This window comes from Engystomops pustulosus, chromosome 6, assembly GCF_040894005.1.
Source record: "Engystomops pustulosus chromosome 6, aEngPut4.maternal, whole genome shotgun sequence".
In the NCBI taxonomy this organism is placed as follows: domain Eukaryota; kingdom Metazoa; phylum Chordata; class Amphibia; order Anura; family Leptodactylidae; genus Engystomops; species Engystomops pustulosus.
In genome coordinates this window covers 25,436,178-25,449,860 of record NC_092416.1, presented here as the reverse complement: position 1 = coordinate 25,449,860, position 13,683 = coordinate 25,436,178, and the positions used below count along the sequence as shown (strand labels likewise).

Genomic DNA, 13,683 nt, shown 5'->3' with positions numbered 1-13,683 from the left:
GAAAATCCTCAACTCGGCTTATACATGAGTCAATACTTAAAAAAAAAAAGGATGTTACCCAAGACAGAAGACGGGAAGCCAGAAGAGGACCCGCGCGGACATTGGGGGAGCAGCGCTGTGCATCAGGGCCACCGCAGGGTGAGTATATAAGTTTATTTTATTTATTGCTGGGCTCACTGTATACTACACGGTGCAGGCTGGTCTCACTGTATACTACACGGGGCAGGCTGGGCTCACTGAATACTACACGGGGCAGGCTGGGCTGGCTGTATACTACACGGGGCAGGCTGGGCTCACTGTATATTACACGGGGCAGGCTGGGCTCACTGTATACTACACGGGGCAGGCTGGGATGGCTGCATACTAATGGGGGCAGGCTGGGCAGGCTGTATACTACTGGGGGCAGGCTGGGCAGTGCTGTATACTACTGGGGGCAGGTTGGGCTGGCTGTATACTACTGGGGGCAGGCTGGGATGGCTGCATACTAATGGGGGCAGGCTGGGCTGGCTGTATACTACTGGGGGTAGGCTGGGCAGTGCTGTATACTACTGGGGGCAGGCTGGGCTGGCTGTATACTACTGGGGGCAGGCTGTGCTGGCTGTATACTACTGGGGGCAGGCTGGGCTGGCTGTATACTACTGGGGGCAGGCTGGCTGTATACTACTGGGGGCAGGCTGGGGTGGCTGTATACTACTGGGGGCAGGCTGGGCTGGCTGTATACTACTGGGGGCAGGCTGGGCTGGCTGTATACTACTGGGGGCTGGCAGGCTGTATACTACTGGGGGCAGGCTGGTTGTAAACTACTGGGGGCAGGCTGGGCTGTCTGTATACTACATGGGGGCAGGCTGGCTGTATACTACTGGGGGCTTGTTGGCTATATACTACTGGGGGCTTGTTGGCTATATACTACTGGGGGCTTGTTGGCTATATACTACTGGGGGCTTGCTGGCTATATACTACTGGGGGCTTGCTGGCTATATACTACTGGGGGCTTGTTGGCTATATACTACTGGGGGCTTGTTGGCTATATACTACTGGGGGCTTGTTGGCTATATACTACTGGGGGCTTGTTGGCTATATACTACTGGGGGCTTGTTGGCTATATACTTGGGGGGGAGTGTGATCAATGCATTTCCCACCCTCGGCTTATACTCGAGTCAATAGGTTTTCCCCGTTTTTGGTGCTAAAATGAGGGGTCTCGGCTCATACTCAGGTCGACTTATACTCGAGTATATACGGTAGTTTTACAACAAATGCAAACGTTTTCTACCAAAGACCGACCCTCCGCTCACCACACACTTCCATGGCCGCAGAGCATGAAAAGCATAAAACAAGGAAAGGAAAAGAAAGTAAAAATAATTTTTTATTAGAATATTTTACTGAATGTTTTTCCTCCCCCTTGCTACAGAAATCATTGACACAGATGACGGGTTGGATTTTAATATACGGTAGGGAAGTTGCTGGGGTTTTTTTTAACTGCATTTTCTAAATTGCATTAGTTTGAGGATTCGTTTTTTCTAGATGCATTTCTTTACATTAAATAGAGACACTGCTTAAAGTGAGGGCGCCTGATATGTACGTATAAAACATCACCTTTATCAGGTATAGTAAAATAAAAAAGGAAGCACCAACTAATGTCATTATACTAGAAAACATTAAAGAAATTGGTATGCATTAAAATCTTCATCATATCATAAACCTTCATAACGCTCAGAAATGGTACTAACCAAAAAAAAGTAGAGGAGATCCAAAGGATAAGTATCATGTCATATAGACACGGAGATTATTTTTTATTTTTGTTGTCAGATCCCATGTAAGTCCCTTAGATATGTCCAGATTCTGGGGAAAAAAATTAACAATTTTTTAAACACTGTATATGAGATCTGGAAATCAACCACTCCAAAAACACTTAGTAATACTCACCTCTGCTCCTCTTTATCTTGATCCCGACCCTGTCTTCCATTGACACCCCGGGATCATCTAGAAAAGAAACCTATAATTAGCAGCCCAGCACTCTGAGCTGCTAATTACGTACAAACTCACCACGTCCTGTGGCGTCACCTCTCTCTCCCAGCTCTTATAACTCTAAGCTCTTGTGTCACCCCCTCATCCTCATAGACTGTAAGCTCTTGTGTCACCCCCTAATCCTCATAGACTGTAAGCTCTTGTGTCACCCCCTAATCCTCATAGACTGTAAGCTCTTGTGTCACCCCCTAATCCTCATAGACTGTAAGCTCTTGTGTCACCCCCTAATCCTCATAGACTGTAAGCTCTTGTGTCACCCCCTCATCCTCATAGACTGTAAGTAGAGATGAGCGAACATACTCGTCCGAGCTTGATGCTCGTTCGAGCATTAGCGTACTCGAAACTGCTCGTTGCTCGGACGAATACTTCGCCCGCTCGAGAAAATGGCAGCTCCCGCCGTTTTGCTTTTTGGCGGCCAGAAACAGAGCCAATCACAAACCAGGAGACTCTGCACTCCACCCAGCATGACGTGGTACCCTTACACGTCGATAGCAGTGGTTGGCTGGCCAGATCAGGTGACCCTGGAATAGACTAGCCCCTGCCCGCGCTGCTCGGATCATTCTGTGTCTGGATGCCGCTAGGGAGAGAGCTGCTGCTGGTCAGGGAAAGCGTTAGGGTGTTCTATTAGAATAGTGTTAGGCAGGAGTGATTCTCCAAGAACCCAACAGCCCTTCTTAGGGCTACAATAACGTTATACTTTTTTTTTTTTTATTTGCTTGTGGCTGGGCTTGCTGGCACTAGTAGTGCAGCTAGTACCATATTGTGAGGAATTTGCAGGGGGACTTGCTACCGTTGTGTTTAGCTCTTAGTGACACGCATATCCACCTCAAACACCAAAGTGGGACAATTTATTAGGGGTTTGAGTAGAATTAGGCAGAGTCTGCTGATTTTTTTTTTTTTAGCTGTATTTCATTTTATAGCTCAAACTCATCTTGCAAAGCACAAAATCCAGTTGTGTGCTGTCAGTGTAGGTTAGAAACTAGCCATAGCAATAGCATCGGATAGCATCGTTTTGTTAAAAAAAATAAAAAACTTTTAAAAAAAATAAACACAAAATTTTTTTTTTCAAGTTTACACTTTAATTTGGAAAATGTTTAACCCGAGGGCTAGGGGTAGAGGACGAGGGCGTGGACGTGGGTGTCCAACTACTGCAGGGGTCAGAGGCCGTGGTCCTGGGCGGGGTGAGACACCACCTGCTGATGGGGGAGCAGGGGAACGCCGCAGAGGTACACTCCCTAGGTTCATCATGTCTCAAGTTACTGGGACTCGTGGTAGAGCACTGTTGAGGCCAGAACAGTGCGAAGAGGTGATGTCGTGGATTGCGGACAATGCTTCTAGCCATTTGTCCACCAGTCAGTCTTCCACGCAGTCCATCCATGTCACCGAAATCGGCACTCCTCCAGCTCCTCCACCTCAGCCTCCTTCCCCCCAGTCTGCCCCCTCCCACCAAAATTTGGCATTTGAACCGGCATACTCTGAGGAACTGTTTTCTGGACCCTTCCCACAGTCACAAACCACTTGTCCGGTTGCTGCTGAGCAATTTTCCGATGCCCAGGTTTTCCACCAGTCGCAGTCTGTGGGTGATGATGACCTTCTTGACGTAGTGGAAGTGTGTAAAGAGGTGTCCGACGATGAGGAGACACGGTTGTCAGACAGTGATGAAGTTGTCAGGGCAGGAAGTCCGAGGGGGGAGCAGACTGAGGGATCGGAGGATGATGAGGTGACAGACCCAAGCTGGGTTGATAGGCCGGGTGAACACAGTGCTTCTGAGACGGAGGCGAGTCCTATAGCAGAACAGGTTGGAAGAGGCAGTGGTGGGGCCAGACGGAGAGGCAGGGCCAGAGCTGGTGCATCAGCGCCAAATGTTGCCCGTAGTCAAGCTCCCGTGGCGAGGGCTAGATTTTCAGAAGTCTGGAGGTTCTTTAAAGAAACACCGGATGACCGACGGACTGTGGTGTGCAACCTTTGCCAAACCAGGATCAGCAGGGGTTCCACCACTACTAGCTTAACTACCACCAGTATGCGCAGGCATATGAATGCTAAACACCCCACTCAGTGGCAACAAGCCCGTTCACCTCCGGCCGTGCACACCACTGCTCCTTCCCCTGTGTCATTTGCTAGTCAGCCCCCTGCCCAGGACCCCGGCCCAAACACCTCCCGTGCGAAAACCCCATCTTCGCCTCCACGATCCTCCACAGCATCCACCAGCGTTCAGCTCTCCATACCCCAGACGCTGGAGCGCAAAAGGAGGTATAGCGCAACCCACCCGCACGCCCAAGCCCTCAACGTCCACATCTCCAAGTTGCTTAGCCTGGAGATGCTGCCCTATAGGCTGGTAGAGACCGAGGCCTTTCGAAACCTCATGGTGGCGGCCGCCCCTCGGTATTCGGTCCCCAGCCGCCACTACTTTTCCCGATGTGTCGTCCCAGCCCTGCACAAGCACGTGTCAGAGAACATCCTCCGTGCCCTGACCAACGGCGTTTCTGACAAGGTCCACCTGACCACGGACACGTGGACGAGTGCTGCCGGCCAGGGCCACTATATATCGCTGACGGCACATTGGGTTAACTTGGTGGAGGCTGGGACCGAGTCTGACCCTGGGGCTGGTCATATACTGCCGACGCCGAGGATTGCGCGGCCTACCTCGGTCCAGGTCTCAAAGGCCTACTATGCCTCCTCCTCCTCCCACCCCTCCTCCACCTCCTCCTCTGAATTACCATCCGTGGGCATGGCGCCATCAGTCGGTAGCTCTAGGCACAGCAGCAGTGCCGTCGCTAAGCGACAGCAGGCGGTGCTCAAACTGCTGAGCCTAGGCGATAAAAGGCACACCGCCCAAGAGCTATTACAGGGCATCACGTTGCAGACCGATCTGTGGCTGGCACCGCTGAACCTGAAGCCAGGCATGGTTGTGTGTGACAACGGCCGTAACCTGGTGGCGGCTCTGCAACTCGGCAGACTGACACATGTGCCATGCCTGGCCCATGTGTTAAATCTCATAGTTCAGCGTTTCCTCAAGCCATATCCCAAACTTATAAGAACGCTACTACACTTGATCTTATACAAAAGGTTCTTAGAAGTGCTGTTTGGGGAGTAGCCTAGAGACAGGGGCTTGGATTGGCGAAAGCTCGCCTGGCAGCGGAGCGCCAGCTCCATCCCAAGATCCAACTAACATAGTTTTAACTGCAGCACCTTTAATCTACTACTAGTTCACTGCCTCCATACATGGTCCCCTTATCAAACGAGCTGTGTCAGGCAGAATTTTCAGGTGTTTCACCAGATACATAGTGGAACGCGGCCCATCTGTCGCCGCCATGCTGGAGACCTGAAGTTGCAATCATAGCAGCGCAATATGGATGCCCCATACTGTCGCTCTTAATCATGGAACCATTTCCGTAAAAACAATTAAAAATAGAACCACTATGCTATTCCATTATTCCTAGGTGAAATATTCAAACGACCCCGCCTGCTTTGAAAATTATAATTTTTTCAAAGTAAACGCTTCTGGCCCCCAGGCCCATTTTGGGTGGGGAGGAGCCGAGAGACAGGGGCTTGGACAGGCAAAAGCTCGCCTGGCAGCGGACCGCCAGCTCCATCCCAAGATTAGGCAGCCTGAGAGGCATCCATGCATGCTGCCCCTGCTGTTTCCTGTCCATTTTGCCTCCACGATCCTCCACAGCGTCCACCAATGTCTCATTTCAACTCTCTATACCCCAGACGCTGGAGCACGAGAGGATATGCAGCACATCATCCCCTTATCAAACGAGCTGTGTCAGGCAGAATTTTCAGGTGTTTCACCAGATACATAGTGGAACTCGGCCCATCTGTCGCCGCCATGCTGGAGACCTGAAGTTGCAATCATAGCAGCGCAATATGAATGCCCCATACTGTCGCTCTTAATCATGGAAGTCGTCTCCATGGCTGCCTCCACATGTCGTCCCCTTATCAAAAGAGCTGTGTCAGGCTCATTTTTCGGGTGTTTCACCAGATACGTTATGGAACTTGGTCACTATGTCGCCACCATGCTGTGTTATCGACTAAATATACCGTCAACCTTTTGTTCACATAGGAAATCATTTCACCTCCTTTGGTGAAGCCTGAGTCCATTTAGGGTATGTCGCCATGCCACTCTCTAGCCTGCTGCCGCTGCCTCTGCATGCCGTCCCCTATAGTGTCAGGGTCAATTATTGCATGTTTTAGATGCTATCTAGCCTCATTCGGTCACTCTGTCATGGCCATGCTGTTGCCCATAATTTTGGCATAATGGTGCGTTTAAGCAGCCTCAGAGGCATCCATGCATGCTGCCCCTGCTGTTTCCTGTCCATTTCCGTGGTGTTTCCATCCTTTTCTGAGGTTCCCAGGTGTTTGGCCAAGCTTCCCTGTGCAGAGCCTTGGTCCCCTTGAAAAATGCTCGAGTCTCCCATTGACTTCAATGGGGTTCGTTATTCGAGCCGAGCACTCGAGCATCGGGAAAAGTTCGTCTCGAATAACGAGTACCCGAGCATTTTAGTGCTCGCTCATCTCTAGTCGCTACCCGTTTCAATAAAAATCACTCACGTTTGATTTGAACCTTGGAGTGCTGCCTGCCTTTTCCATTCGTTGACTACAAACCAGGATCAAGCCGAAATCCTTGGAGGCATTGCACCCCTCCTTTTCAGGAGTCACGTTACTGTGCGGACTTGAACTTTTTCCATTTTAGATAGATAGATAGATATGGGATAGAGAGATAGATAGATAGATAGATAGATAGATAGATAGATAGATAGATAGATAGATAGATATGGGATAGAGAGATAGATAGATATGAGATAGATAGATAGATAGATAGATATGAGATAGATAGATGGATAGATAGATAGATAGAGAGATAGATAGATATGAGATAGATAGATATGAGATATCACAGATACAAAGCTTTACTGAGAGACAAACACAACACGGGGAGAGGACGGGGAAGGAGGAGGGTGAGGAGCAGATATCACAGATACAAAGCTTTACTGAGAGACAAACACAACACGGGGAGAGGACGGGGAAGGAGGAGGGTGAGGAGCAGATATCACAGATACAAAGCTTTACTGAGAGACAAACACAACACGGGGAGAGGACGGGGAAGGAGGAGGGTGAGGAGCAGATATCACAGATACAAAGCTTTACTGACAGACAAACACAACACGGGGAGAGGACGGGGAAGGAGGAGGGTGAGGAGCAGATATCACAGATACAAAGCTTTACTGAGAGACAAACACAACACGGGGAGAGGACGGGGAAGGAGGAGGGTGAGGAGCAGATATCACAGACACAAAGCTTTACTGAGAGACAAACACAACACGGGGAGAGGACGGGGAAGGAGGAGGGTGAGGAGCAGATATCACAGATACAAAGCTTTACTGAGAGACAAACACAACACGGGGAGAGGACGGGGAAGGAGGAGGGTGAGGAGCAGATATCACAGATACAAAGCTTTACTGACAGACAAACACAACACGGGGAGAGGACGGGGAAGGAGGAGGGTGAGGAGCAGATATCACAGATACAAAGCTTTACTGACAGACAAACACAACACGGGGAGAGGACAGGGAAGGAGGAGGGTGAGGAGCAGATATCACAGATACAAAGCTTTACTGAGAGACAAACACAACATGGGGAGAGGACGGGGAAGGAGGAGGGTGAGGAGCAGATATCACAGATACAAAGCTTTACTGAGAGACAAACACAACACGGGGAGAGGACGGGGAAGGAGGAGGGTGAGGAGCAGATATCACAGATACAAAGCTTTACTGAGAGACAAACACAACACGGGGAGAGGACGGGGAAGGAGGAGGGTGAGGAGCAGATATCACAGATACAAAGCTTTACTGACAGACAAACACAACACGGGGAGAGGACGGGGAAGGAGGAGGGTGAGGAGCAGATATCACAGATACAAAGCTTTACTGAGAGACAAACACAACACGGGGAGAGGACAGGGAAGGAGGAGGGTGAGGAGCAGATATCACAGATACAAAGCTTTACTGAGAGACAAACACAACACGGGGAGAGGACGGGGAAGGAGGAGGGTGAGGAGCAGATATCACAGATACAAAGCTTTACTGACAGACAAACACAACACGGGGAGAGGACGGGGAAGGAGGAGGGTGAGGAGCAGATATCACAGATACAAAGCTTTACTGAGAGACAAACACAACACGGGGAGAGGACGGGGAAGGAGGAGGGTGAGGAGCAGATATCACAGATACAAATCTTTACTGAGAGACAAACACAACATGGGGAGAGGACGGGGAAGGAGGAGGGTGAGGAGCAGATATCACAGATACAAAGCTTTACTGAGAGACAAACACAACACGGGGAGAGGACGGGGAAGGAGGAGGGTGAGGAGCAGATATCACAGATACAAAGCTTTACTGAGAGACAAACACAACACGGGGAGAGGACGGGGAAGGAGGAGGGTGAGGAGCAGATATCACAGATACAAAGCTTTACTGACAGACAAACACAACACGGGGAGAGGACGGGGAAGGAGGAGGGTGAGGAGCAGATATCACAGATACAAAGCTTTACTGAGAGACAAACACAACACGGGGAGAGGACAGGGAAGGAGGAGGGTGAGGAGCAGATATCACAGATACAAAGCTTTACTGAGAGACAAACACAACACGGGGAGAGGAGTGCAGCTGAATTTTCAACAAAAAAATAATGAATCGGGATTCCTCCACAAAATGTCTTTTCAGGACGTCTTTGGTTTCCTCCAGCACCGCTCTGATTCCTGAGAATTAGTTGAAACTCATAATTGTTCCTCTCCACGGAAATCTTTAGTAAAAGGCTTTAATGAAAGAGCAGAAGTCAAATTACATTCAAGTGTAAATTTGGGAAAGGATGTGGGGTGAAAAAACCCACGCTAACACAGAGAGAACACACAAACTCCTTGCAGATGTTGACCAGGATGGGACTTTAACCCAGCACTGCAACGCTGTAGTGCTAACCACTGACCCACCAGCTGCCCCTGTTTCTATCTTTGACCATGTGAGGGAAGCCCAGCGTGCGCCAGGCATCAAAAAATTAGTTGGAACTCATAATTGTTCCTCTCCACGGAAATCTTTAGTAAAAGGCGAAAGATTTTTGCGTTCTGAAGAGAAACCAGAGTATACCTATATAGAGGAGAGGGCATAGCACAGGATCCGGGCTCCACTCACTGCACTCATGGAGAGGACACGACCTGTGTACAAGTGGTGAATATTACCCATCCCCCGTCACCTTGTATCTGACGTGATACTAAACTTCACAGAGTTACATATTTCCTTTAATATTTGTAGATGAGTTGTGATTGTGAAGAGGCTGCGGATGCATCCTGGGTAACAATGCAAATCAGAGGGAAGCTCGTCACAGCGTAGGAAGTGGTCACAGCAGCTCCGAGCTTCTACAGAGAAGGCGGGAGATTCCTGCAGTGATCGCTCCTCCTATGGTGCAGGGGGAGATGCATCTGGTCTCAGCAGAGAGAAGACATTGGGGGTTGGGAAAGGCTCCAGTAGAGGATCAGCCGAATAAAGAGCGAGTGGTATATGTATCTCTGCACAGATCTGTCCTCGGAGATATGGGGGGGGGGCTTGTTAGTAACAGAAATTGCAGTCCTGGATTGGGGGTATTGCTGCCCTTACACTTTTCTGTTTTTGTATTTTATTTATGTTCCACACTAAATGTAGCAAATGTATATTATGTAGGCATGACCTAATGTCAGTAACACACATTATAATACAGTGGACTACTTCAGCAGACCTGAATGAAGTTGCCCCCCCCCACCTTGTTCAAATCAAATAAAATTGGTGTCAAACGTTTGTGCTACGTTTGTGCTGGTTTATGCAGCAGAAATTTTCGTTTGTGCCGCTATCGTTTTTAAGATTTTAATGAAAGTTTCCAGAAGTCATCAGAGGTCAACCAGCCCCCCACACACACACACATTGCCCAAATCAAACAAATCTGGTGCCGAACAATTCTGCTACATTTGTGCTGGTTTGTGCTGCTCAAAGTTTTGTTTGTGCGGCTTTTGTTTTGAATATATGAACAAAAAATTAAAGGTCAAAAGTTCAAACAGCCCCCCCACATTTAGCGAATCAAACAAAACTGGTGTCAAACATCAGTGCTACGTTTGTGCTGGTTTGTGCAGCAAGACACTGCAGAGTTAATTTTTTCCAAAGTACAATGTGTTTGCTAGCTCCCCCTGGTGATCAAGCCAGGGAAGTGTCACTAGGTTTGTTTTTTACCAGTTCTTCCTAAACACCTTAAACACCTGAACATACCTTAAAAATGATAGCGGCACAAACGAAAATTTTTGCTGCACAAACGTAGCACAAACGTTTGACACCAGTTTTGTTTGATTCAGTTAATGTGGGGGGGCTGGTTGAACTTTTGAACTTTAATTTTTTGTTCATATATTCAAAACAAAAGCAGCACAAACAAAAATTTGAGCAGCACAAGCCAGCACAAGCGTAGCAGAATTGTTCGGTCCCAGTTTTGTTTGATTTGGCCAATGTGGGGGGGCTGGTTGACCTCTGATGACCTCTGGAAACTTTCATTAAAATCTTAAAAACGATAGTGGCACAAACAAAAATTTCTGCTGCACAAACCAGCACAACCGTAGCACAAACGTTTGACACCAATTTTATTTGATTTGAACAAGGTGGGGGGGGGCAACTTCACTCAGGTCTTCAGTAGTACAGAGTATTATATAAGATATCAAGAGATGATAAGCAGAAAAAAGAGCCAATGGTGGATGTGTCTCTGCACTTCTCCTGCACAGATCTTGTAGATATGAGGCGTAATCATTATTATCAGATGCACCGTTTGGGAGTCGTTTTGTTCTCCCAAAACGATTTTACGAGGCAAATGAAAATAATAAAAAAAAAAGATAAATTCTATAAACTGGTATCACTCTATCTGTACTGATTTTGGAAAAGTTCTTTAGGTTTTAGACTTATTACAGCAAATTTGTATTATAAAAGATGTCAGAGTTACATTCTCTTTTTAAAAAAATAAACTGAATAAAGTGCTGAGAACATCTTGGAATCAAATAATGTGGATAAACAGAGATCCCTTTATCCGATTAGGAAAGTAATATAGCGGCTCATTGGATCAGACCCCGACCACCAGCAATAAGAGAGTATATGGATAGAATGAATACAGTAATGCAGTTAGAATACGGAACAAACTTTTAGAATTCGGGGTAAGTGGATGGACACTCCGGGTCTCCATCACAGGCTTTGCTGCAACATTGTAATATCAACTATCGCTGGTAAATTTGATGAGTATCCAATCCTTATTTTTTTTTTACTTGCACGGATGATTGGAAGGAGCGATCTTTCTGGTGACCTGGGTCGGGTGGTTCAGGGGTCGGGGTGGACTGGTCTTTCATGTTTTTGTTTGTATGCACTGTGTTTATATAGTCTATTGCTTTCCTGTGCATCCAAATGATGTGATAATTTGGTGTAACATTACTATTGTGTATTGTCCATTGATTGTTTTATTTGTGTTTCACAAATAAAAATTATTTGAAAAAATAAAATAAACTGCACTGAAAGCATTCATAAAAGGTAAATCTAAAAAAGATACATTTCAAAAAGACTGTGATTTGTCCCATCTAAAATGATGATGATGTACTTGTATACTGGTCAACTTCTTTGTTACAACTTAAAACTAAAGCTATTGAAACAGAAAAAAAAATACAAAAAAAGAAGACCACATACAGCTGTAGCAAGAGAAAAAGAAAAAGTCACAGCTTGCCAAATGCATTAGCAAGAAGATATGTCCCGGGCATTCAGGTGAAAAACAGGTGCGGAAGGGGTTAATAGATTTTAATGTTGTTCCTGGCCAACCAGCTCCATTTCTCAAAGAACGCTGAAATCTGGGAGTTTACCATGTGGAATCTGTGTTTGCATTGAGGTTTAAATTACTTTTAGGGTGATGTCACACATGGCGTTTTCGGTCCGTTTTTGGAAGTTTACCATGCATTTGGCTGCCTACAACCTGTTTATCTATTAAGATAATTGGGAAAAACGGACCAAAAACGCCAAGTGTGGCATCACCCTAATCCACTAGAATCCTTAGACTCTTCAATGTCAGATCCATAGTGACACGATGGATCCTCAGCACCTGCACAAATGTGATTTTTAAGTCCTGAGACTGGACACCTGGGACTGTACTGAAATCTGTACAAGTTGCAGGCATGGATGGATGAATGAGGAAATCCAAGACAAGTCCTTATGCCTGTTGATGGACCATAGTTCATGCGGTGTCTGCCATGCTAGCAGTGAGCCCTGGAATACCATTTTGAGGACTTTAGGACCATTTGTTCTTCTTTTTTTTTTTTGAATGTATGTTATGCAAAATTATGAAAAAAAGCATCATTTGCCATGCTAATTGTGAGCCCTGGAATAGACTCAGTAATGTCTGAAGTTCTGATGAGAGTGTGAATAGTCTTTGGCTCCTAAAGTCCCCCCTTATGGTGCTGCCTCACAAAACAAACAACCACAGCATAATACCAGGGGATGTCCCACTTTTCTGATCTGAGACCTCACCAGAGGGGCTGGAGGAAGAAGCAAGACAAGAACTTTCCAGCACAGCTGTTAGCCATTTTCAGGGTCTCACAGACACAGTCATAGAGAAAAATCAAGGTAGAGATGATGCCCAGGATGCCAATACCCTTTCCCCTTGAGGGGCTCCATGAACATTCCTGCTAACCTCTCCCTCTTTAAGGACAGTGTAAAATACAGTCCTGGTATTGGCTATTGGCCTCTGCGATCAGTGCTCCAAAGCCGGAGCTGCGCGGGCCTGTTGTTCTGCGCATGTGCAGACAGCAGGTTCGTCGGACGAGGGCGCACAGCTACGAGGAGCTGCGCGCCGAAAATTTTGGGTAGGAGGAGTAAAGATGCTACTGGGGCGTGGAGTAGCTGCTCCGTGTAGCCTCAGCTGCGGCTACTCCACGCCCCAGTAGCCGCATAACAAAATTTACATATAGGGATAATAAAAGCGACTAAAAAAGTGCAGGGACGTGAGGATTAGCCCTTAAAAGAGCTATCCTCACGTCCTATAGATCCACCTACCACCCGATCTACCTTTATAGGTAGATTTGTGGTGGTAGGTTCCCTTTAACACAAACAAAAACAAGAGATGAAAGAGAACAGTCTTATGTGACCCCAGAAACAATAGGAAAGGGGTGACTCTTCCAAATGTTCACCAAACACCGTGCTGCAAATGTCAAGGTACATAAGGATAACAGAACATGTCACCTAGACCAAGCGTGCACAATGCCCTGCCCATGAACCCATGAAGAGACCCGGTCACAAACCTTCTTGTGATCAAGGGTGGGAAAAGGAAAACATTGCTGCTTTTAGCTACCTTGAAAGGCAGCGTCTCAATATCAAGCATGACTTAGAAGAAGCTTAATAACATGATGTTAAGTCAAACCAGTACCGTATATACTCAAGTTTTACCATTTTACATTACATAAAAAAATGTAATAAAAAGTGATCAAAAGGTAACACAGTCCTCACAGTGGTAGAAATAAAAACGTCAGGTCATCTCTCAAAAAATGACACCACACACCGCTCCGTACACCAAAGTATGAAAAAGTTATTAGCATCAGAAAATGGAGGAAAATGTTTATTTCGTACA

General features: G+C 46.9%; 1 non-coding gene across 1 annotated transcript; it reads right to left on the bottom strand.

Moving 5' to 3' along the window:
- Positions 1–9,050: 9,050 nt before the first annotated feature.
- LOC140066409 (U5 spliceosomal RNA) lies at positions 9,051–9,165 on the bottom strand. The gene has a single exon (XR_011848255.1). It is a non-coding gene; the product is annotated as a U5 spliceosomal RNA (small nuclear RNA).
- Between the last annotated feature and the right edge of the window lie 4,518 nt (positions 9,166–13,683).